We start from the raw sequence: 24,571 nt of genomic DNA on the forward strand, positions 1-24,571 counted from the left end.
CTTCTTGAATCCCAAAGCATTAAACCAAACTCATTACATAAACTTGTAGGCAGCTTTTATATAATAGAGAGGGGAAAGGGGGAGGAGGTAAAATAATGGCTGAAGATCAAAATAGAACTCCAAAAAGATTTTCTGGGAATATGGGTGAATTGTAAAGAAGATAGAAGAAGAGTTTAGATCTCAACATCTAGCTTTAATATAGAAACCTCTGGAAGAGACCTCTGAGGACATCTAGTTCAATCTATGACTAAATAGAAATACCCTTTATAATATTCTTGATCAATAGTTCAATAATAGGTACCCTAAGAGAGCTTATTCCACTTCTGGATAGCTCTAATAGGAACATTTTTTTTCTTTTGGTTTACTGTGCATTTCAAAATGGATATCCAAGAGATATCACAAATTCAAAAGCTCCCTGATTGATTATTTTCTGAAATCAACATAGTCCAATTACTTCTGGTCTTTACTTACTGAATAGGCGTTGCCTCAAACAAACTGAGACCTGAAAAAAGAGCTTAGTCAAGGTCCCTCACTGTATCCCAGATCATTACCAACCATCCTGACATGTCTTGCCACTGAACTTCTAGGACTTTGGATGAGAGTGGGACTGAAGACTTTGCACAGCTCTGCCTTTCTTAAATACTGTTTACTTGCAAGGCAAGACATTACCTTTCTGATGTCATTGGTCTTCTAAAATAAAGGATTAACAATAACACCATGCGTAAAACTCATTGTTATTTGTTAGCTTTGTATTTATTCTGTTTGTTATACATGTACTCATCTTTGTCATTTAGATTTCTTTTTGCATTTCATTTTTTGTATTTGACTTCCCAATACCTAGCAGAGTGTCTGGAACTTAATAAGTGCTAAACAAAAGCTTACTGATTGATTAAGGAAGCTAAATCTTCTCTGCAAGTTCTACCCTGGGGTTCTCTTCCTCACCTTAGTGACTCTCTCTCCTGAATAAACATTGGGAGTACTTCATCTCACTTTCAACTGAACTCTCTCCAGCCTCTTTCTTCTCCTTGCTCACAATATTGTATCTAAGTGCTTACTCTTTGTTCTCTCTCTCCTCTCTCCCCACCTCTAGCTCCTTATATGCTACTCTCAGCACTTAACATAATTCCTGGCTTTTAAGAAGTATTTAATAATTTGTATGTCTTCCCCCATTTCTTTTGTCTTTGTACCCCCAACACTTAGCATGGTGCCTGCCACACAATAGGTACTTAATTGAAACTTGTTGATTGATTGAAATGATTGTTTAAAACAGTTACTTAATACATTCAAGATGGCACTTAAAATTATCACCATTGACTAAGGAAAGAGAAATGGGCCAATTCATGAGACACCTTTATCCTTCACATCTTATCATTGACACTGTTTGCTTGTTTATCTAAGAAGACATATCTTAATTATAGATTCTCTGGGGCCATAAACAAATGAAAGCATATTTAAACTTCTTAAGAATGTTTGATTTTATTGGGTCTTGAATTTTAATCAAGAAATCATTGTATTCCTAGAAGAATGCTTTTTGATGACCACATCACTATTTTCTTTAATAACCATACAAATTTCAGCACAGGAAAGGAAAACACAAGACTATGAAATAGTTCATTAATTTTCTTATTTTGCTACTCTGTTGGTGACATTAGCTTGGTTTTCAGTCTGCCTCTGCAATATAGTATCTAGTCATTTTAAGATAGAAATACACTTTGAGATTCTTTGGGATGGAGTTTGAAAAATGAGAAAAGGTTAGCTTTCAAAATGTGTGAATGCCATCATTTCCCATATGATCTTACTTGCTGCTATTTGTTTTGTAAAAAACAACAATAAAATCATCCAAAGAATGGAAAGTACTTCACAAACATGATTTTATTTGTTTCTGGGACAATTCTCGAAGGATATTAATTGCCCCAAATTTTTAGTAAAGCATTCAGGCCTAGAAACTGTCCAGTTTATTGTCAGAAAATTTAATCCTGAATTGGAGAGAAGATCATGGTCTTCTTTGTCAATTCCACTATGAAGGACACTTGCCTTTTTTAGATCCTAGCCACCTATAGACTTTACTACTTTCCAGGATAGATATTTTATTGAGAATACATTTAGTCAAGATTTAGAAAGCTAACATTGGGGAGTCACATTTATGGGTTTGGTTTCATTTTAACTCATTAAAATACATAAAACATGAAAACAAACCAGCTGGTTGTGTTGATTACCATTAGGATACCAACCCAGACAGCACCGCAGAGGACTATGTGAGCTTCTTGAAGATTTCATAGGCACATGAGGAAAGCAGCAGCCATCATTTTTATTTTTGGCAACTGAGGATATTAGAAGTTCCCAGTAAGGAGTGCATATGTTTGTTTGCAGGTGCTGATAGATAAATTTATATCTTGCCCAAGGAAGCAATGTCAGTTACAGATTTGGAGGGTGATTTCCTTTTCTATCCTATAAACTCCCCAAGTTTGTGGGTTTTAAAAATAGCAGGTTTTTACAGGTAACATTGTCAACATCTTAAAGTGGAGGTAAGATTGCAGCATCATATAGTAGAAAGCCAGTCATAGAGTCAGAGAAACTTGGCACTCTAATACCATCCCTGACATGCTAGCTATGTGACCCTAGACAAGGCATTTAAATTCCCAATGCCCCAGCCATCCCAAGATTATAGGTTGTAGAATAGGTGCTAATTTACATTGGTGGAAGGAGTTTTCTAGTGAGAATTTCCTGCTCCATCTTGACAATTTTTTTTTTAAAGATGAAAGCATGGATTTTGATGTATGGAGAAGAGAAAGCAAGTATACATGTATATATAAGTACTAGATCATCTAGAAAGTGCCTTTTCATTATTTCGGTGGGTGCTAACTTGGGATTTATCTTCAGAAGATTTCAAAATTTGAATGATTTTTTTTGACTCTTTCAGGATCAAACTCAAATCTTGTGTTAACCATATTTTTACCAAGTTTCTCAGGTTCAAAGAGTTTTTTATTTCCTTTTAGAGCTAAAAATCCCATTTGGATTTTCTGTTTTGGGTGTTACAAAACAATACTGGATTTTCCAATTGAGATGCTGCCTTAAAGTCTGAATTCTGTCCCCTACTTTCTGTATTATTTGGGCAAATCACAAATCCTCTCTAAATCTTGGCTTCCTTATCTTTTAAGAGGATTGTTTATTCAAGCAATGAATCCACAATCATTTAATAAAGCTGTGGATTAAATGAGATGACCACTGAGATTCCTTCCCATTAAAAAATCTAGGATCCTACATGAATTGTGCTTCGGGTGGCAAAGAGGGGTAGTGGCAGAAGAGAGTCAACTCTCTACTCCCTTATACTTCATAAGCATTCTAGATAGCCTCAAATATATGTCTTCTTTAGAGTTCAATTCCACAAACTATGCCTAGATTAAATTTAAAAGTTTGGTTATTTAGGGATTATAGTTTGGGACATATCATCAAAACAATAACTTGTTGGGATCATTGATAAGCAAGACATATTTAGGCAAATTAATTAACAAAATGAATTTCCCAATATTTTCCAAAGCTCCACACAGAACTGATTTTGAGAACTCACCAAAATGACAATGATTTTGCTCAGCCCTTAGGGTTCTTTATGTTGTTCATTTCTATCTCTTGTCTTAATGTTATTACTAGCATTTCTAGAGCTATATCAAGTAATATCAGGGGCTGTGAGCATCCTTGCTTTCTTTACTTCTGTATTCCTTGGGAAAACTCCTAGTGTATTTCTATTACATATTATGTTTGCTTTCAGTTTTAGATGGGTACTTTTTATGACATTGAATCACCATTTGATGCATTTCCTTTGTTAGGTTTTTGGCACAAAATGGGTACTGTATTTTGCTGGTGGGTTTTTATGCACCTATTGAGATAAATTTCTTTATAACTAGTTCTATTTTTTTTCAAAGGATGGATTTTAAATCTCTGTTCTTTGGTTGTTTTGGAGTTTCATATTTTTGAAGGCATGCTTCAAAAGATATTTCTCAACTTTTTCTTGTTACTTTATTGTTCAACCCTATAATTGTCTTCTTTTTTCTGTGGTATTTTGATTTGTTATTAATGCTATCCTCAATACCTAAATCATTTATTTTCCTTATGTTTCTGTTGTGTGAGGGTGTTTGCAAAGCAAACAATCTGCTCCTATCTATATTCTTGTGAAGGAATGATTTGTGTCTTTCTTTTATTGATTGACCAATTTTTTTTTCATTAAGATTACACTTAGGTTTATAGGGTACATCATCTTGGGTTGCATTTTGATTTCATTTTCCTACAGAATACATTCCATTCCTTTCTGTACTTTCTGAGAGGTACAGAATAGTCTTACATTATTTGAATTTTCTTTCCTAGGTGCTTGAAGGTCTTTTTCTTGGTTACTTTTAGAATTTGTTGTTTATCTTTGGAATTGTTAAATTTAATAACTACATGTCCTGGGGCTTCCCTCATGGGTTATTATTCCTTTTTTTTTCTGGAAATTTTCTGTTGATACTTTTGATTGGGATTTTGTGTTCTCTCTTCAATAATTCTGGGGAATTTTCTTATAATTTCTTGCATTGTGGTATTCAGTTTGTTTTACTCGTCATATTCTTCTGGGAAATGTATGATTCTTAAGTTCTCTCTACAAACTTCTCTTTGATATCAATGTTTTATTTGTGGAGAGAACATGTATACTTTTAATATTATTACTTTCCTCCTACTAGATTGTCCCTTACTACTGCATTTGTGTCCAGTTGTCCCTTTTAATGGATGTTGGAGAGACTCATCACTATGAATTCAATTTTTTTCTATTTCCCCCATATAGTCTACATTCATGATTCTTATTTCTTTTGTACTATTTATGAGCACCTGGCTGTGGTTCCATGCTCTCTTGGGAATCCACAGGATCCTCTACTTTATCAGATATCAGTTCACTTCTCTTGTTCTTATATTTATCCAGAGATATTTGGACTCATTTGACTAAATTGATGGATATATCCCCTTTTATTATTAATATCTTCCATGATGATTCATCTGTTGGTACCCAACAGTAGGGTTTTTTTCCTGATTTTTATTCCTCTTAGATTTTGGTTAATTGAGTCTTTTCCTTATATCCCCTTATCACTCTCTTTTTGACACCTTTCCCTTTGATGGCAATATCCTTGTGTTTCTAAGGGACTGGACTTCAAAGTTATCTTGGCCTTCTTTCATATTGGGGAATTCACTTTAAACTAGCTTTAGTCTCTGTCTTCAAATGACTTTTGAGGATGGGATGGAAGAACAGAACTGGCTGCAGTGGATACTGGTTCTTTTTCTGTTGGGCCTGGTGAAGTCCCATAGACATAATTCTCTCTACCCATTTCTCTCTGTTCTTCAGTTTTATGAATGAGTATTACAGCAGTGTGCAGACACTATTTCTTTACTTCCTGGCAAAGAGTGGGGTAGGTTGTATAAGAAGACTTGAACGAAAGACAGAAAGTGAAATATAGTCTGCTTTAGTCTGTATTTAGACAACACCATTCTTTCTCTGGAGGCAGATAACACTTTTCTTCATGAGTTTTTGGATTGTCTTGGATCATTGTATTGCTGAGAATAAGTCATTCACAATTTTTTGATGTACACTGTTGGTGTTACTGTGTATAATGTTCTTCTGATTTTGCTCACTTCACTTTGTATCAGTTCATGTAGATCTTTTAAGGTTTTCCTGAATTTGGCTCCTTTGACATTTCATAAAGCACTATTGTGCTTTATATTTCATTACAATCATACAATATACATTACATTCATTACAATCATTACAATTTATATTTCATTATAATCATATGCCACGACTTGTTCAGCCATGCCTCAATTTCATTTTATCAATTTCCAGTTCTTAGGCACCACAAAAAGAACTGCTATAAACATTTGTGCACAAATAGGTCCTTTTCACTTTTTATTTTTGACCTATTTGGGATAACCTAGCAATTATATTGGTGGATCAAAGGGTATGCACAATTTTATAGCCCTTTGGATGTAGCTCCAAATTGTTCTGGTAGGATCAGTTCACAACTCTACCAACAGTGAATTAGTGTTCTTGTTTTCCCCATCCTCATCAACATTTATAACTTTTTTGTCACATTAGTCAATTTAATAGATATGAGGTGATATCTCAAAGTTGTTTTGCCTTTCTCAGATCAGTAGTAATTTAGAGTATTTTTTTCATATGTTATTAGATAACTTTAATATCTTTGTGTGAAAACTACTTATTCATGTCCTCTGACCATTTATCAATCAGGATATAACAATTTGCATTCTCCTACACTTGACCCACTTGTCTACAATTTAAGAAATGAGCATTTTGTCAGAGATACATGCCATAAAAGATTCTCCCCAGTTTTCTGCTTTCCTTCTAATTGTGGTTGCATTGGTTTTGTTTGTACAAACGTTTTTAAATTTTATATAATCAAAATTATCCAGTTTCCATTTCCATTATTTATATCTTATTTTGTTCTAAAACCTTCCCTTATCCATAAATTTCACAAATAAACTCTTTCATGCTTTTAATTTGCTTGTGGAATTACCCTTTATTTGTAAATCATACCTATTTTTTTTTTTTGCTGAGGCAATTGGGGTAAGTGATTTGCTCAGGATCATACAAATCATACTCATTTTGATCTTATTATTCAGTGGGAGATGCAGGTTTACACCTAATTTCTACAATCCTGTTTTTCAGCTTTCCCAGCACAGTGCCATGCTAATGGTGGTATTTGGGAAGAATTTTTGTGGTTTCAAGTGTGGTCTAGATGCTGTTGGATGGAAGAGAGACCGGGGCTTCCTATAGCAGACAGATATGAGACAAGGACTCAGTTCATGGTGTTGATGATAATAAAGAGAACAGACATATTATATGAGAGTTGTCATTTCTTCTTTCCCGACCCTTCTTTCTGTCACCTCAAACTGATGCATGATTGTCTATGATAGGAAGCAGGGACTAGAACTGTGATTTCCTTGGTGTATGAAACTCTGAACCCTTTAATTATATAGGTTGACACCCCCTTTGTAACTCCTTGTTGCCTAGAGCCTTGAGAAGAAAAGAGATTTTCCACCCAGCCAGCATTTGTCAGAACATTTGTCATGTTCAGGACACGAATCCATATCTTTCTAGTGCTATCCACTATTCCATGTTTCTTCTTAACCTGTTTATGCTTTAGTTAATTCACCTTCATCATGTTGACATTGTGATGTTGAAGGGGGGTTTTGAGCACAAGGAGGGGGTCTGGAGTTCTGTGAAGTTTTTCCTGTTACCCATTCATAAACCATCAACTGCAGTAAGACTCCAAAGCACTCCCTCCCCTTATCCTATATTTTATTTATGCTTCTTCTTCTTTCTTCTGTTTCTGTAATTTAAAAAATCTCCCTACGCTTTTCCACCTTTTGAAATGCATTAGTAGCTATGGGAACGTTGATGTGATTAAAATGGGCAGAGCTTAGTGACATCCACAATTGCAGTATAAAGTCGGTTTATATTAAGGTTTGAAAAGTATATGCTATTGTTGTGTAACTCTAGGAGGCGGCCAGTTTGTGACAGCTATTAGGACCACATTTCTGTGGCATGTTATGGCTGAGGGGAGAAATGGGGATTGAACTTTAACACAGAAAAGAGAAACCAGGCCAAATCTTTTATCTGGAAGGAGGCAGGTTCACTGAGGTTTAAGCACAGCATGAAACATGAAATATAATGTCTTTCTAAAAGCACCTGAAAGGGAAAGACTTTTCAAATGCTAAAATCAGCCCAATTATCTCAAAGCAATAGAGCTCAGGAGACATCCCTGAAAATGAAAAATACTCCGTCACAATGAAAAAAAGTTATATATTTTTGTACATCCAACCTCGATTGTCTGTGGAAGTATCATTTTGGTCAGAAATTTGTTTTCTGTGTTTGAAAAGAAGTATGTGAATGGTTGGGCCTAAGAGAGGTGCTTGTTGCCTAATTAGGTTCTGTTGAGATAGAGGATGGTCACTGGGCCTGCGATTTCATAGGTATAAGAAGTCTCAGGTGAGGAAAAGCCCTTTATGAATGCAGATTGGCATCTTTTCTGCAACTCAATTATCTTAGAGCAATGTCCAGGCACTGAGAGGTGACTTAATCAGGGTCATGCAGTCAGTAAGAAAGGACTTGAACAGAGCTCTTGGCTCACAAAGTCATTATGCCATTCTCTTTGAGAGATATAAGCACCTGATATCCATTTGCCAAATGTATTTCCATCCAGGGCTACTCATGTGAAAGTGCTTAGAAAAGTATTTAGCCTTTTGTAGTCATAAAGTAATGATATTATGAAGCCAGTTGGATATCTTAGCTGAAGTAATGCCTTCTGGGCCCAGCTAATCCTGGTTTTGTTTTTTCTTGTTCCTAAAAAGAAAGTAAAAACATAAGGGAACATCACTTCAGGGTTGAGTAAAAATTCACTTGCCTGGTCCAATGCTTCTCCTTTCTAATCTCTATTCTATTCTCTTCTTTTCTTTTTTTATTGAAACTTTTTATTTTTAAAACATATGCAAGCTTCCTAGCTGTGTGACTCTGGGCAGGTCACTTAACCTCAATTGTCTCAGTAAAAAACAACAACAACTAAATATACAAGGATAATTTTTTTTCAATATTGACCCTAGCAAAATCTTGTGTTCCAATTTTCCTCCCTTCTCCCAACCCTCTCCCCTAAGTAATCCAATATATATTAAACATGGTAAAATATGTGTAAATCCAATATATGTATACATATTTAAGCAATTATCTTCTTGCACAAGAAAAATCAGATCAAAAAGAAAAAAATGAGAAAGAAAATAAAATGCAAGCAAACAACAACAAAAAGAGTGAAAATACTAGGTTGTGATCCACACTCAGTTCCCACAGTCTTCTCTTCATCACAAGATCATTGGAACTGTCCTGAATCATCTCATTGTTAGAGAGAGCCACATCCATCAGAACTGATCATTGTATAATCTTGCTGTTGCTGTGTACAATGATCTCCTGGTTCTGCTCATTCCATTTAGCATCAGTTCATGAAAGTCTCTCCAAGGCTCTCAGAAATCTCCTGCTGGTCATTTCTTATAGAACAAGAATATTCCAATACATTCATGTACCATAACTTATTCAGCCATTTCCCAACTGATGGGCATCCACTCAGTTTCCACTACAAAGAGGGCTGCCACAAACATTTTTGCACATGTGGGTCCATTTTCTTCCTTTAAGATCTCTTTGGGATACAAACCTAGTAGAAACCCTGCTGGATCAAAGGGTATGCACAGTTTGATAACCCTTTGATCTGCTCTTTTCTTTACCTAATCCTAGTTTGAGGCTGAATGCTCTCAGTCAGTTCACTGTGACTTTACTAGACATTCTTAAATGTCACTTAAGATTGTTATGGGACATCAACAGCCAACACAGACCCCTCATTTTAGCATGTGTGCATTTTTAATTAGTGGGAGGTTAACCACAACTATTTGACCTGATCTGTATTTTTGATCCAGTCATTGAGAGGAGATCTTAGTAGACCACACTCACTTTCCCTCCGTATTTCTCGTGTCTTTGCTATTTTATTGTGTCTTTGTGTCTTCATGGAAGTGACAAATTTCATGCTGGGAAGGGAGAGTTTAGACCATTTGTTAAAAGGGTCTTTACCTTTTTTATGTCACAAACCCCCTTTGGTGGAAGTCTAATGAATCCTGCTAACTTCTCTTTAGAAGCATGATTTTAAATGAATAAAATAAAACATATAGAATCAAAAGGGAAACCAATTACATTGAAATATAGTTTATCTCTTTATCTATCTATTTATGTATACACATATATACATAATAAACAAGTTCATGGGTCCGTAGTTATGAATCCCTGTTCTAAAGTCTGGAAGAGTCTGGAAGGGCTGAATTATACAAGGCAGTCAAGCCAAGTCAGCAAGCCTTTATTTAGTACCTCCTACATGCCAGATTCTGTGCTAAGTGCTAGAGAGGTAGAGCAATAAGATGTGTCCTTTTGCAGGTAGGTGAGCCTGTTCCTTCTGGCTCTTTTGCTGTGTTCCTGTTCCCTTTCTGAGGTTTGGAACGAGCTGGCCAGTTTTGCTTTGTTCACAGTAGCTGCCCACACTGCCACCACTGTTCTCAGTGTGATCCATTCTGTGGCCTTTGGATTGAGCTTCATTTGGGGGCCTCTTTTTGTGACTCTCCCACAATAACTTTTTTCAGGTCTGAAAGCTCACAAAAATAACACAATGACATGAAGAATGATAAAATAAAGTACAGAGTCATTCCAATGACTTTCTATTATTTTATTGATATTTTTTAGAGAGACTGTGCCTCACTTAAAGCTATCCTAAGAACTTAAAATCAGACGTGTCTATTTCCCCCACATGGATAAGTGAAAAAATGGATCACTCCAGTATCTTTGCCAATAAAACACCAGGGACAGGATGGTCTATGAGGTCTATAAAAAGTCAAACAATAACAGAGAAACCAGCTAATCTAGGTTTTCTCATCCCAACTCCACCACTTCTTAATCATATCACCTTGGACAATTCAAATGAATGAATGAAAGCACATTTCTAAAAATGACAATCATATATACATTTAGTCATGAAGATTGACTGGTTAGGGGGACTCCTGATGTAAACAAGTAATTTGGCAGTTTGGGAAGTTCAGCCTAGACTGGGGAGACTTCAGCAAGGTTTACTAGGCCTTATAGAGTTAGTAGTATTTAGAAGATTGTTTTCATTCATTAAAGTAAATTAACATTTTAGTCTCAATCTCCTCATCTAAAATGTAAATAAGCTTCTCCCTAGTTTGCAGTGAAGAACAAATTAAATGCTATAGATAAAAAAGTATTTGGCAAAATGGAAATAGAGCCAGAAGATTTCAGTTCACATACCAGCTCTTTAACTTGACTGTTGTGACTTTTGGCTAGTTGTTTTGACTCCATTTTCTCATCTGCAAAATGAGGAGATTGGGTCTGATGATCTTTTAAGGTCCTTTCCACCTTGAAATCTGTGATCCAATCATCTGTGATTTTGTCTGGGGGAGAGCTATCTCCAAAACACTTCTGATCAGGGTGGTTGCTCTTTTCATTACTGTATATTGCACTTCTTTATGACTTACTAGATCTTTGAAAATTTCATGTGTTTAAAATTCATCATCATGAAGCAAATATGATTATACTCTTTTTCAAACTTTGCTTGCTTATCTTCAGATCTTCTGTTACCAGACTTGCACTTGAATCCTTTATTGCTTGGATAGGACTTTTTAGAATTTGAATTCTACATGAAAGGTCTCTGAAGATCCAATATCAATTCCATATCATCATGTGGCAAGGTATTAAAGATTTAGTGCAGTCTTACTGTGATGTGATATCTAGTAGGCAGCAAAGGACATTGTAAATGTAAAGGGCTGCTATTATCCATTTAAGTCAAATGCTGATTCTCTCCAACTGTCCTTCCTGACATCATCCCTTTTATTTTTTGGTTTCCAGGTCCTATGTTGACTCTTTCTGTCAGAATACCATCTCCATGGCTTGCTGGCCATTATTTCTTCTCTATCACTTTTCCACCTCATCTCCCCCCAAAATGGCCAACACTTGACAAGTATTGTTGAGGTGATAAGAAGCACAGTCCTGATTTCAGGAATACAAAATTGACTACAAAATCTTTAGGCATTGCTAAAGCAAAATGGCAAATATTACTTCTGCTTAGGAAAGGGCATTCTTTTTTATCTTTTTAGGAGAGGCAATTTATTTTTAGGTTTGTATATTTGTCTTCTACAGAATAATTCCTTGACAATTAAAAGACAACATTATATTTAAATGAACCTTGAACTGCAGTCCCTTGGAAATCTTAAAGATATTAATTATATTTGAGAACCAATTATAATTTTTTTTCTGAAGATTAAAAATCAATTGAGTTAGACACTAAAATTTGTTTAATTGCTTCCAAACTCCCTATTTCTATTATTGTCATCACCATCTTTTTAGACACCAGGCTTTTAAATTTTAGTCACCATTGACTCTCTGCTTCCTTTCACCCTTCATTTTCAATTAGCTAGCAATTTAATTGATTCCACCTCCATAATGTTGTTTGTTTGTGTCTCTTGCTTTTATTAATATGACTTTTTCCTTAGGTCAAGCCTTTATTCCCTTTCATGTAGGTTATTATAATAAGTTTTGATTGCTCTTCCTGCCTCTATTATCTTTCCTCCAAATCAAACTTTCAAACTATACTCTACAGAGACACTAAGTTGATATTTTAAAAACACATATAGGCATGTATCATTCTTTTTATTGAAAAAATCTTCAATGGCTAACTATTGCATTCTAGATAAAATAGAATTTTTCATTATCTTCTGCTGGAATATTTACAGCCCTTTACAATTGACTCACCTTTTAAAAAATCTCATTTTCTTTCATGAATTCTGTTCTGATAAACTGGCATACTAGGTCTTTATTTTACATGACATTCTGCTGTCCACTAATTTCATAGTAATAATTTTAGACCTGGAAGAGACCTTAGAAATTATCTAACTTCTTCATTTTTACTAAAGTGGAAAAGAAGACCTAGAAATATTAAATACCTTAAGAAACACAGGTAAGAGATATAATTTGCATTTGACCCTAGTCCTTTTAAAAATTACACATGAAAAAAATCATAATAAGTATTTTTCCATATTAATAATATCACAAAAAAGCAAAAAAATAAAGCAAACAAAAATTATACTTCAATTTGCACTCAGAGTTCACCAGTTCTCTCTTGAGGTAGATAACATTTTTTCATCATAAATCCTTTGGAATTGTCTTGGATCATTGTATTGATTAGAGTAGCAAGCCTTTCATATATCATTATAAGTTTATATATTATAAATATATGTTATATACATATATATATATATATATATATATATATATATATATATATATATAATTATCATAGCATTGCTGGTACTGTGTATAATGATCTCTGAATTTTTCTCAGTTTACTTTAGAAAACTACCCTCCTCCTCATTTCTTATAGTACTATAGTGTTCCATCAAAATCATATGCTATAACTTGTTCATCCATTCATTAGTTGGGTTCCCTCAATTTCCAATTCCTTACCACCTCAAAAAAGAGTTGCTATAAATATTTTTGTTCACATATGTCTTTTTTCTTTTCTTTGATCTCTCTGGTGGTACATACCTCAGAGTGATTTTGCTAGATCAAAGGGATCAAGGGATATGTAGTTTTATAGCCCTTTGGGAATAGTTACAGATTGTTCTCCAGAATGGTTGAACCAGTTCATTACTCCACCAAGAAATCTTTAATGTACTTCTTTCCCCTCATCCCCTCCAATATTTGTACTTTCTGATAAGTGTGAAGTAGTACCTCACAATTGTTTAAATTTACCTTTCTCTATTAATAATAATTTACAGAATTTTTTCTATGATTTGATAGCTTGTATTTCTTTCTGAAAACTGCTTGAACATAAACTTTGACCATTTGCCAGTTTGCAAATGGTTCTTATTTTATAAAATTGACTCAGTTCTCTCTATATATGAGATATGAGGCCTTTATAGGAGAAATATGTAATATTTTTTTGATATTGCTTCATTGCCTATGGTACCTTTTAGCAAAATGTGGTTTCCCTGATTACCTCTGAAAGGAGGGCTTTAACCTTTGCCATATTATGAATCCCTTTGGTGGTCTGGTGGAGCCTATGGACTTATCAAAAACTTTTAAAATGTATAAATGTATAAGATTAATAAAGAAATTAATTCTATTGAAATATATTTTTTATGTAAAGGTATGTGGGTATATTATATATATGCTTATATATACATATACACAAAGAATTATAATACATATATAGACATATATACATTTTTGTTTTATATATATATATATATATATATAAGTATATATATTTACACACATATTTTATATATAACACATGCTTATGGACCTCAAGTCAAAAAATTGTTTTAGTTCTTGAGAAGTATGTATAAATTAACTAATTAAACTATAATATCCTTTTTTCCCTATTCTTTCCTGACTTTGCCCAATTTTCAAAGTGTTACTTTGATCCAGCAATATCACTATGAGGACTGTATTCCCAAAAGATCATTAAAAATAAAAGGATCTATATGTACAAGTTTTTTTTTTCTAGTAATTGTGGTAAATAATGTAATGGAATACTCTAGTCCTAGAAGCAATGATGAGCAGGATGATGTTAGAAAAACCTGGACTTACATGGATTGATGTGAAGTGAACTATGATTGCTTATCACATCTCAAAAATACAATGATCCAAGATAATCTGTAAGGACCATGATGACAAATGCTATTCATATCCATAAAAATAAGTGATGGTGAGTGAATGCAGATTAAAGCATACCGTTTTCATTTTTTTTTGTTTTTTCTCTTGTTTTATTTCTTCTTTCATAACATGGCCAATATGGAAAAATGTTTTGCAATTGTTCATATAGAGCCTTATTAAATTGCTTTCTGTCTTAGGAAAGAGAAAGTGAAGGGAAAAATTTGGAACTCAAAATTTTATTAAAAATAAAGGTTAAAATTTTATTTATATATAACTTGAAAAATTAACATACTATTAAAATTTTCAAAAGGTTAAAAAAAAGAAAGGGAGGCACAGATTTTAAAAGCCCAATTTCCCAAGGATTATCTCCTTTTGGGCTTGTGACAAAGAGAGCTCCTTTAATGCTTATTGTGAGATTGTTAGTTTTACCAAGACTAAAAACTAATTAGAAGTTGGGAGACAATAGAGGAAATTCTAAGGGTGAAATATTTGCTGAGGGAAAAAAAGTTGGATGTTTATGGACATAATCTCCATAAAAGGGAAAAGCTGTGTTACTTGAGATGTTTTACTTGGTTGGAGAAGTCATTTTAAAATTGTATTATATCCATCTGAGGAGAAAATACATTTTTCCTGATTCCTCATGTGTTCCTACTTGCTAAAGCACTATTTCCATTTTTATTACATTTAGGGCAATAAGTAAAACTGTGGCAGATTTGGGGGTGCTTCTGTACCTACTCACATTTTCTCCCTCTTCTGGGATAAAAGCAAGAATTGCTGCCTCTACCTACAGCCAGTTCTTCATTGTAGTCCTTACACACCTAGCCTCTTACATCAGTTAATTAGTCAGCCAATTAGCATTTATTAAGAGCCTCCCATGTGCTAATCATTGTGCTAAGTGCTAGATATAAAAAGGAGCGGGGAAAGAGTTCTTGCTCTCAATGAATTCTTAGTCTGATGGTGGAAACAACTAGATACCAACAAGATATGTTTAGAATGTATTGGAGATAATCAATATTAGGAATGCCCTAACATTTAAGGGGAATGGGAAAGGCTTCTGTACAAGGTAAGATTTCTGAAGAAAGCCATGAAAGCTGGGAGGTGGGGAATGGGAATAAGATGTCTATGGGGAATCAAGGAAGTGATTGCCAATGACTATCTCTGTCTCTTTCTGGGTCTCTGTCTCTCTCTGGGTCTGGGTCTCTGTCTCTGTCTCTGTCTCTCTCTGGGTCTGGGTCTCTGTCTCTGTCTCTGTCTCTGTCTCTGTCTCTCTTTCTCTCTGGGTCTCTCTCTCTCTCTCTCTTCATTTCTCTGTGTGGGTCTCTCTGTCTCTTTCTTTCTCACCATTTTGTTGCTAATTTCAGTCATTTCAGTCTTGTCCTGATACCATTTAGGGTTTTCTTAGCAGAGATGCTAGAGTGGTTTGTCTTGCTCTTTTCCAGTTCGTTTTATATTTTACAAATATAGAAACTGAGGCAAACAGAGTTAACTGACTTTCTCAGTCACATACCTAATGTCTAAGGCTGGATTTAAACTTAAGAAAATGAGTGTCCAGGCCCAGCATTCTGTCCACTGTGTTCCCAAGCTTATGTGTATACACATCACATACACACATATATCCATATATATGATATAATATAACATAACATTATGTTGTAATTAGATAATATATCAACATACATTTATAGTGATACATAAAAATTATGTGCACATCCACATATATGTATATATATACATACATACATATACATATATATACACATACACACACATAGTACATATGAAAGAGTTGCTATTTTAGCAGCTGCAAAGGGAGCACTACTAATAGATTAGGAAAGATAGTAGTTGTTGTTTTAAGCATAATTATATCCTATAATAAATGACATGGGGGAAGGATGAAATTCTAAGAAATTAACAATTCAAGAACATATGTATATATATGACTGACCCTAAGATTTTCAAAGCATTTGAACTTCATTGTTTCATCTTACCCTTGCATTAATCCTTTGAAATAGGTGTTTTTGTTCATGTTTTCAGTGACAAAAAAAAGGATGAGAAAGAGGTTAAAGGATTTGCTCTGGATCACAAAGCCAGTAAGGGTTGAAGATGGATTTCTAACCCAACTCTGGTAGTGGTTACCAGGCTTGTGAAAATGATCTCATTCTTGTTTGGAAAAATTTGAAAACTAATTGTGTGCCTTTATATAACAGACATTTATTGAGTATTCAGGCCCTGGGTGGGCCGGGCCAGGGGAGGGAATGAAGATATGTGAGATCTGCCTGCCTGCCTGCCTGTCTGTAACTATTGCAGACTAGTTAGGGGAGGTAAGGTGTATACTCTGAAGCACAACAGCAGGGAGAATGTAAAGGGCTGTACAGAGAGCAGGTGGCTTGGTATTCCAAGGAGGTGATGCTCACTTCTGACTACCATCAGAAAAGACTTAACAGAGAAAGTGTCATGTGAATCTCTTGGTGAGTGCCAGGTTAACTCTTTGTATAGCAGGACCTTTTCAACTTACAATTCTCTGATGGAAGGCAGATCAAGTTTTATTACTGTGATTTTACAGATAAGAAAATTGAAGTCCAGGAAGATGTACCTAAGGTAGTATGATTGGATAGTGTTAAGAGTCAAAAATAAAAGTTAAGCCTTATGACATACTAATGGACTGAGAAGTTTTTTTGATACCATCATAGGAAGCTTGTTAGTGATGTGAATGGAGCAGTGGACCTAGAGTTAGGAAGACTTGAGTTTAAATCTTGCTATGTAACTCATTCAGGGTCACTTAATACTAGCAATTTTCCCATCTGGAAAATGGAGATAATGATAGCACTTATTTCCCAGAACTATTGTGAGGATATACATGAGAATATTTCTAAAATATTCTACAAGCCTCAAAGCCATATATAAGCATTAGATAAGATGGTGATGGTGGAAGAGAAAGAAGAAGAAACAATAAAATAGGTGTTCTTAACCTAGGTCTGTGAACTTTAAAAAAAGTATCACTGAATTTCACTATATCTGTTTTCCTTTCCAACCTCATGTATATTATTTATTTCTTTGTTTTTATTTACATGATTTTGAAAAAGGTTCCAAAGGCTTTACTAGTGGACAAAGGGTCTTAGATCATAAAGATTAAAAATCTCTGTTATAGAAGCATATTTAGATTTAATTACAGCTCTAAAGCCATGTAGAAAAATATTAACTTGATCTTTTTATCCCTTATGAAGCTCAGGAAATGCCTTTCCTTTTTTTTTTCATCTTGTGATGTAGTTTTCTTTCTTGCTTCTTAAATGTATTGGCATTAAGCTTCAAAATAAAGAAAATGTTTTCACTGACCTTTGAGAAGATCATAAAGACCAGTAAATCTTGCTATTATATAGTCTTATATAATAGTCTTATATAGTCTATCTCTCCCATGAGAACATAAACTTATGAAAAAATAATAGCAAAATTCATTAGGGAAACCAAATGATCTAGAATATCAAGAGAAATGATAAAAAGACATAAGGATAAAGAAATAGCATTTCCAGAAATCAAACTATATTATAAAGCAGCAGTTTAGGAAATTTATCTGTTATTTGATAAAGAATAGAGAAATAAATCCATGGAACAACTAGACAAGGGAGATTCAGAAACAATAGTATTTAATAACCTAATGTTTGATAAAGAAAAAAATTATAAATTATCCAGATGAAAACTCCTTGTTTGCTTTCCAGTTTTCCTAACAATTATTTTTAATAAATCTGGTGGAAATTAGTTTTAGACCAATATCTTGTACCACACTCCACAATAAATTGATATATTACCTTAATATTAAAGATATTATATAAAGAATTATATATAGAAATATAAAGAAATTAGGAAACAGATACTTTTTAAATCTCAGTTATAGATAGGAGATATATTCTTAGTCAAACAAGAGATGGAGGTAATTATAAAAGATCTAATAGATAACTTTGAGATCTTGAAACTTTAAGCTTCTGCATTAACAACATTAATACATCTAGAATAAAAAAGATAGTGCTCAATTGGAGGGAAAGTCCTGTATTAAATTTCTCTGGTAAGATTTTGGTATCCAATAACTAAATGACAAACCTTTTTCTCAATGGCATCAACTTTGGCATCAACATTATCACTCTCCATTGTTTTCTACCGGTCCACTTACCTTCTTAGACTCAACTGAGGATGAAAACAATGACAAGGATTATAAACAAATAGTGCTGGACAGCTCCCACACTGAGAACCTTGAAAAATCTATGTGTGTGTGTATGTGTGGGGGGGCATTCCTCAATAGATAAATGGTTAAGGCACATAAACAAGCAATTTCCAAAAGAACTCCAACATATTCATAGACCTGGAAAAAAGTTACAGATGATTAGTAATAAATGAATGCAAATCAATGAAATCCTGAGGTTTCATTTCACACTCTGCAAGTTGGCAAAAAATGACCAAAAAAAGTCAACAGTCAGGATTGGAGGAGTTGTGGATAAAAAGAGTACTACTTAATGTGAGGCTTCAAAGAGATAATGCAAAGAAAATATTTAAACTTAGTGGGTTATATATGTGCTAGCTGATGTTATCTGTTAATGTTATAATCCTTAACATGCTATGAAAGGAGACATGTTATCATCCTTTCAAGTACATTATTCAGGAGCTGTTTTGTTTTTGTATGAGTACTTAGCACATTTCCAGGTGTACATTAGGTACAGTAGATGTTTGTTTATTGACTGGAGATAGTTTATAAACACTCTGAGAACAGAGGTTGTTTCATCTCTGTCTTTGTATTTCAAGTACTTAGCAGAGTACCAGGCAGATTGTATATGTTGCACAGCGATTGTCACCTAGTAGGTATTTTACAATTACTTTTATTGATATAAGAGACACTAAAGAATCTTAATTATAGCAATTATATCATTGAGTGAACTTTTGAACTTCTATGGCATTTTTATATGGTTTTATTTTTTTCTCACAACAGCCTTGTTTCAAACGTAGGATAGATATCCTTATTTCTAGTTCACAAATGTGGGAACTCAGTTGGGAGAATGACATCAATAAGGTGATAATGGGGGTGGGAGCAGAATTCTGGTTTCCCATCTCCCCTGCCTCAGTGGCTTTTCCTCCAGTCCTCATCTAAAACCTTACAAAATTGAAATCCTGTGCTACTCCACTAGGAGCTACTGCCAGAAACTTCATGAACACAACTCTACTTGGTCTGGAAGTCTCAGGAATGAGTCCTCTCAGCTGAGCTAGATACTTCCAGCTTAAGAAACAGTTCCAGACATAGCTACAGGATGAATTGATGGATCTACAAAAGAACATTCACATACATATATTAACATTAGGGACAATGACAGTATAATTAGCATTTTCAGCACTTTTATTAGTGCCTTGCTATTTTCAAGCATTTATAACAGTTACACAATTTTGCTATGGCTGAAACTTGATTCACTAGTCTTGTCTCATCAAAATTTCTTTAGAAATAAAAATAACTTTTAATTATCTTTCTGATGAGCAATGAAATATGTGTGTACCATGGGGGAGATTTATATATTTTCTCAATGTATGTGATGATAATTTTGGTGTATTTTTTTCAATCTCTGTGTCATCAAGTCTACTACTTTGTAGATAATTTTTTAAAATCATTCTCTACTTTCTCACATCATATATAAAGAAAATATAGAATGAGAAGGAAACAAAGAAACATAAAAAGGTTATGGAATGCCTCATAGCAATCTTGAATCAATCAAAAAATATGTATTTATTACACACTTACTCTACTTGCAAAGACAAGGAATGTAACAAGTTATTCTCTCAAGTTCACAATCTTGTAAAGAATTATGAAAATTTTGAATCCAAACATTTTACAATATATTTTGTATGTACTTAATTATTTACATGCTGTAAAATTAGATGTGAGTTTCTTGAGGACAGGAATTGTTGTTGCTCTTTTTCTTCCATTTTGTGTTATCCATAGTAGTTTGCGTAGTACCTGGCATATTATAACAACTTAAGAATGCTTATTGGGTGAATGTTGAAAATTATGCATATGTTTTGAAAATACAAATGCTTATTGGTTGAATGTTGTTATCAGAGCAATCAACTTCATCACACTTTATTGCTTTCTACCAATCTATTCACCATCTTTGACTCAACTAAGAGTAAGAACAATGGTAAAGACTGTGAACAAATAATGTTGGACAGTGAACACAGATCTCATAGAATCTTCTTGAAATGTTTATTTCCACTAGATTATTGTCCTAATATTAAGTAGCTGATGTTTGTGGGCCACCTGATTATTATTATTTTTAGTTTGTTTGTTTTTTGAGCCTGGAGTTAAGTGACTTGCCCAGGGTCACACAGCTAGGAAGTGTTAAGTGTCTGAGGCCAGATTTGAACTTGGGTCCTCCTGAATTCAAGGCTGGCTCTCTATCCACTGTGCCACCTAGATGCCCCTAGGGCCACCTGATTATTTATGCATCCCAAGTGAAAATTTTCCTTATAGGATTGATCCAGAAAGTCAAAGAGAACTGAAAAGAGGAGACCTCAAACACTCAGTGCCTTGTGACAGCATTTGGAAAGGTGGTGATGGGGATAGATATTATTCACTTCAGTCTTTTTCTTCTACATCTTTGTATGTTTAATTCATGCCCAAGACATTTCTTCTGCATGTCGGTGGATCGGACAACATATGGCAACTTTGGTTTCCAGTCACATGGCATATTAGCATTTAAGTAATCAACAAATATTCATGGGACACCTGTTTTATGTAAGGTATATTACTCAGTGCCATTTGGAAAATAGAATTTGAAGATGTAGTAATTTCAAAATCTAGTTGCAACATTACTGTTAAATTGGGATCAAAAATCAATTCTTTCCTTTGGCAATGACCAATGATAATTGCTTGTTGCTATTGACACAGTTGCTTGATGAGCTCGATGAATGTTTTCTTGATTGCTGAGACTCTGCATCTTTTACTGATGCCATCATGTTTTCTCTTTATCATATGCACCAGGAGAAGCAGATTGATGCAATGGAAAGAACTTAACCTTATAAGACCTGGGCTAAAATCTGCTATTCTCCTTGCTAGTGATGATACTATTCATCAACAAGATACAATCTCTTTGAGCCTCTATTTCCTCATCTTTAAAATGGGTATAAAATACTTGTAGTATCTCTGTCATAAGGTTATTGTGAAGAGGACTCTTTGTAGACTTTGAAATTTTTTCCAAAGCAATTAGGTTAAATGACTTGCCTGGGATCACACAGCTAGGAATCGTTGAGTTCAAATATAGCCTCAAACACTTAGTACCCAAAATGGGCTTACAAGGATTTGGACATGACTGAAAAATGACTGAACAATCCAAATGTGACAATGACATTCATAATTCTTGAATTGATTGTAAAGTCTTTTGAAGACATAATGGGGAGCTTAGAACTTTATTATAAAAGAGGGGGAAAAACTTTAAAGGTTTTAATGACCTGAAATTGAGAAAATAGTCATTTCAGTAAAAATGGATTTTTCCTCTTCATTTCCATCCAATGTTTATTAAAATGTGCATTTTCCCCCATTTACTTCCCAACCTGAATGTACTTAGGTAAAGTAGATCAATTATTGTAATGGCAAAGAGGAGATTGTTTTTTGGGGAGGGAGAGACTGTGATATTTTTGTTTAGCCTTACATTGCCTTTGTGAAATATATTTTTATTTAAATGCTATGTGAAATATATTTTTCTGAGCCCCAAACAATTTGTATGCAAGGGCACTTTGAGAATGTGTTCCATTTATGAGTTGGGGTAGTCTTATGTAGTTTTCAGGAAGACTTTGTAAAAGAGTAGTCAAACAGGATGAATCCAGGCAAGGCAGTGCTTTCCGGAATGTCACAGAAATAGCTAACCAAATAGGCTATTAAAAACAGAGGAGGTATTCAGAATCTATTTTAAAGTTAGCTTTACATAATCATCCCAATTTTGATTCCTTACACTCTTCTGAATACCTCTATCCTCTGACAGGACCATTGCTTTCTTAGGGAATTCCATCACAGGAAGGGATAGAGGGATGTCCCACCTATTGCTGTTAATGACTTCTGTTTTTAAAAATGATCATAGGTGAGATAATATATTAAGGATAAATTAGTTCCATAGAAACAGGGTTGAACAGAGGAGAGTAGAATTGAAGTTGTACTGACAGGGCATATTTATAATGCTTTAATAATAATCTTAAAATTATTTTCATTTATTTAATTCAATATTTTTCAATGACATGTGAACAAAACTTAAGTCACTTAAAAAGATGAGTTCCATAATCTTTCCCTCTCTCCTGTCCCTACCCCCTCTTTGAGAGGGCAAGCAATATATCAACTATATATGTGAAGGCATGCAAAAAATATTTCCTTGTTAGGAGAGAACACTAACAAAATGAAACAAAAAATGAGTTTTAAAAAAGTATACTTCAAACTCTATTCAAAGTTCATCAGTTTTCTCTCTCTGAAGAGGATAGCATTTTTTTCTTTATTTTTTTAATAGTTTTTATTTACCAGATATACTAATGGGTAATTTTTGCAATACTGACAATTGCCAAACCTTTTGTTCTAATTTTTCCCCTCCTTCTTCTACCCCCCTAGGTGGCAGGTTGACCAATACATGTTAAATATGTTAAAGTATACATTAAATACAATATACGTATACATGTCCAAACAGTTCTTTTGCTGTACAAAAAGAATCAGACTTTGAAATAGTGTACAATTAGCCTGTGAAGGAAATCCGAAATGCAGGCGGACAAAATAGAGGGATTGGGAATTCTATGCAATGGTTCATAGTCATCTCCCAGAGTTCTTTTGCTGGGTGTATCTGGTTCAGTTCATTACTGCTCTATTGGAACTGATTTGGTTCATCTTGTTGAAAATGGCCACGTCCATCAGAATCGATCATCATATAGTATTGTTGTTGAAGTATACAATGATCTCCTGGTCCTGTTCATTTTACTCAGCATCAGTTCATATAAGTCTCTCCAGGCCTTTCTGAAATCAAGAGGATAGCATTTTTAGAAATCATGAGTCATTTAGAATTGTCTTGGATAATTGTCTTGATCAGTGTATCTAAGTCTTTCATGCAGTTTCATGCAGGTAATATATTATTGCTGTGTACCATTTTCTTCTAATTTTGCTCACTTCACTTTACATGAGTTCATATAATTCTTAGAATTTGCAGAAACCATCATGCTCACCATTTCTTATAGCACAATAGTATTCCATTACAATCATATACCACAACTTTTTAGTTACTCCCCAATTGATGGGCATCCCCTGAAATTCCAATTCTTTGCCACCATAAAAAGCTGTCATAAATATTTTGCACAAATAGGTACTTTTCTCTTTTCTTTTATCTTTTTGGGATACAGATGGTTTTACTGAGTCAAAGGGAATGTACAGTTTTTGTCTTTTGATCATAGTTCCAAATCACTCTCCAGAGTGGTCTGATAAGCTTACAACTCCACCAACAGTGCACTGATACGCCAATTTCCTCACATCCCCTCAACATTTGTCATTTTCCTTTTTTTTGTCATGGGGACAAGTCAAGAAGGTCCAAATGTTTTTGCTCTATGATCATAAAAAAATGATTTTTCAATCCTTTTCCCAAGACCTACAATTTTAGTTAGAGATGATTGAAGAGGATTATTCCAAGTATTTAGTCAAAGAAGTGTCCACTGATCATTAATATTGCCAAGGATTGCTAAGCAAGCAGGCTCCCAATAATTCTGTCCACATAGAAAGATAATATTATTGACCCAAATTATTGCCTTGTAATATAACAATAGTAACTAGTGCTATAATAAAACTTCTTAAGATTTATAAAGCTTGTTACTTAAACCAACTTTGTGAGGTAGTCAATGAAGTAGCACTACCCCATTTTATACAGGAAAAAACTAAGTCACAGAAGTGATCTCAGAATTAAAAATCAAACCCAAGTTTCCTAACTCTAGATACAGAGCTCTTTTTATTATGCTCCAAGGTGCAATACTATAAGAATTATTTTAGTGTGCCTTTAAACTTCAGATTTAATTTATTTTAATAAATATTTATTAAGTGCATATTGTATGCAAGGCATTCTAGGTAGTATGGGTAACAGAAAGTGTTCCTTGGACAGGCAGCACTGCAAAATATGTTCCCTGGGTGATCTTGACACAACTCTAGAACCATTGCTAAACTGATATGTTTGGGTATTAATCTCTGCTAGTTATTCCTATAAGAGCAGGATACTGAGTCATGAACACATTTGCTCTCTGATT

General features: G+C 34.1%; 1 protein-coding gene across 3 annotated transcripts in view; it reads left to right on the forward strand.

Annotated features, from left to right (window-relative positions):
• KCNAB1 (potassium voltage-gated channel subfamily A regulatory beta subunit 1) overlaps positions 1 to 24,571 on the forward strand; it is a 406,565-nt gene that overhangs the window by 118,237 nt on the left and 263,757 nt on the right. The window contains exon 1 of one of the 3 annotated variants that reach the window (XM_074298063.1): positions 15,179 to 15,353. The exons of the other annotated variants lie outside the window; for them this stretch is intronic. The gene's annotated coding sequence lies outside the window, so the exon portion shown is untranslated. Of the gene's footprint in view, positions 1 to 15,178; positions 15,354 to 24,571 lie in introns of those variants that run through there. 3 annotated transcript variants of the gene reach the window in all.

Source organism: Sminthopsis crassicaudata, chromosome 3, assembly GCF_048593235.1.
Source record: "Sminthopsis crassicaudata isolate SCR6 chromosome 3, ASM4859323v1, whole genome shotgun sequence".
NCBI lineage: Eukaryota > Metazoa > Chordata > Mammalia > Dasyuromorphia > Dasyuridae > Sminthopsis > Sminthopsis crassicaudata.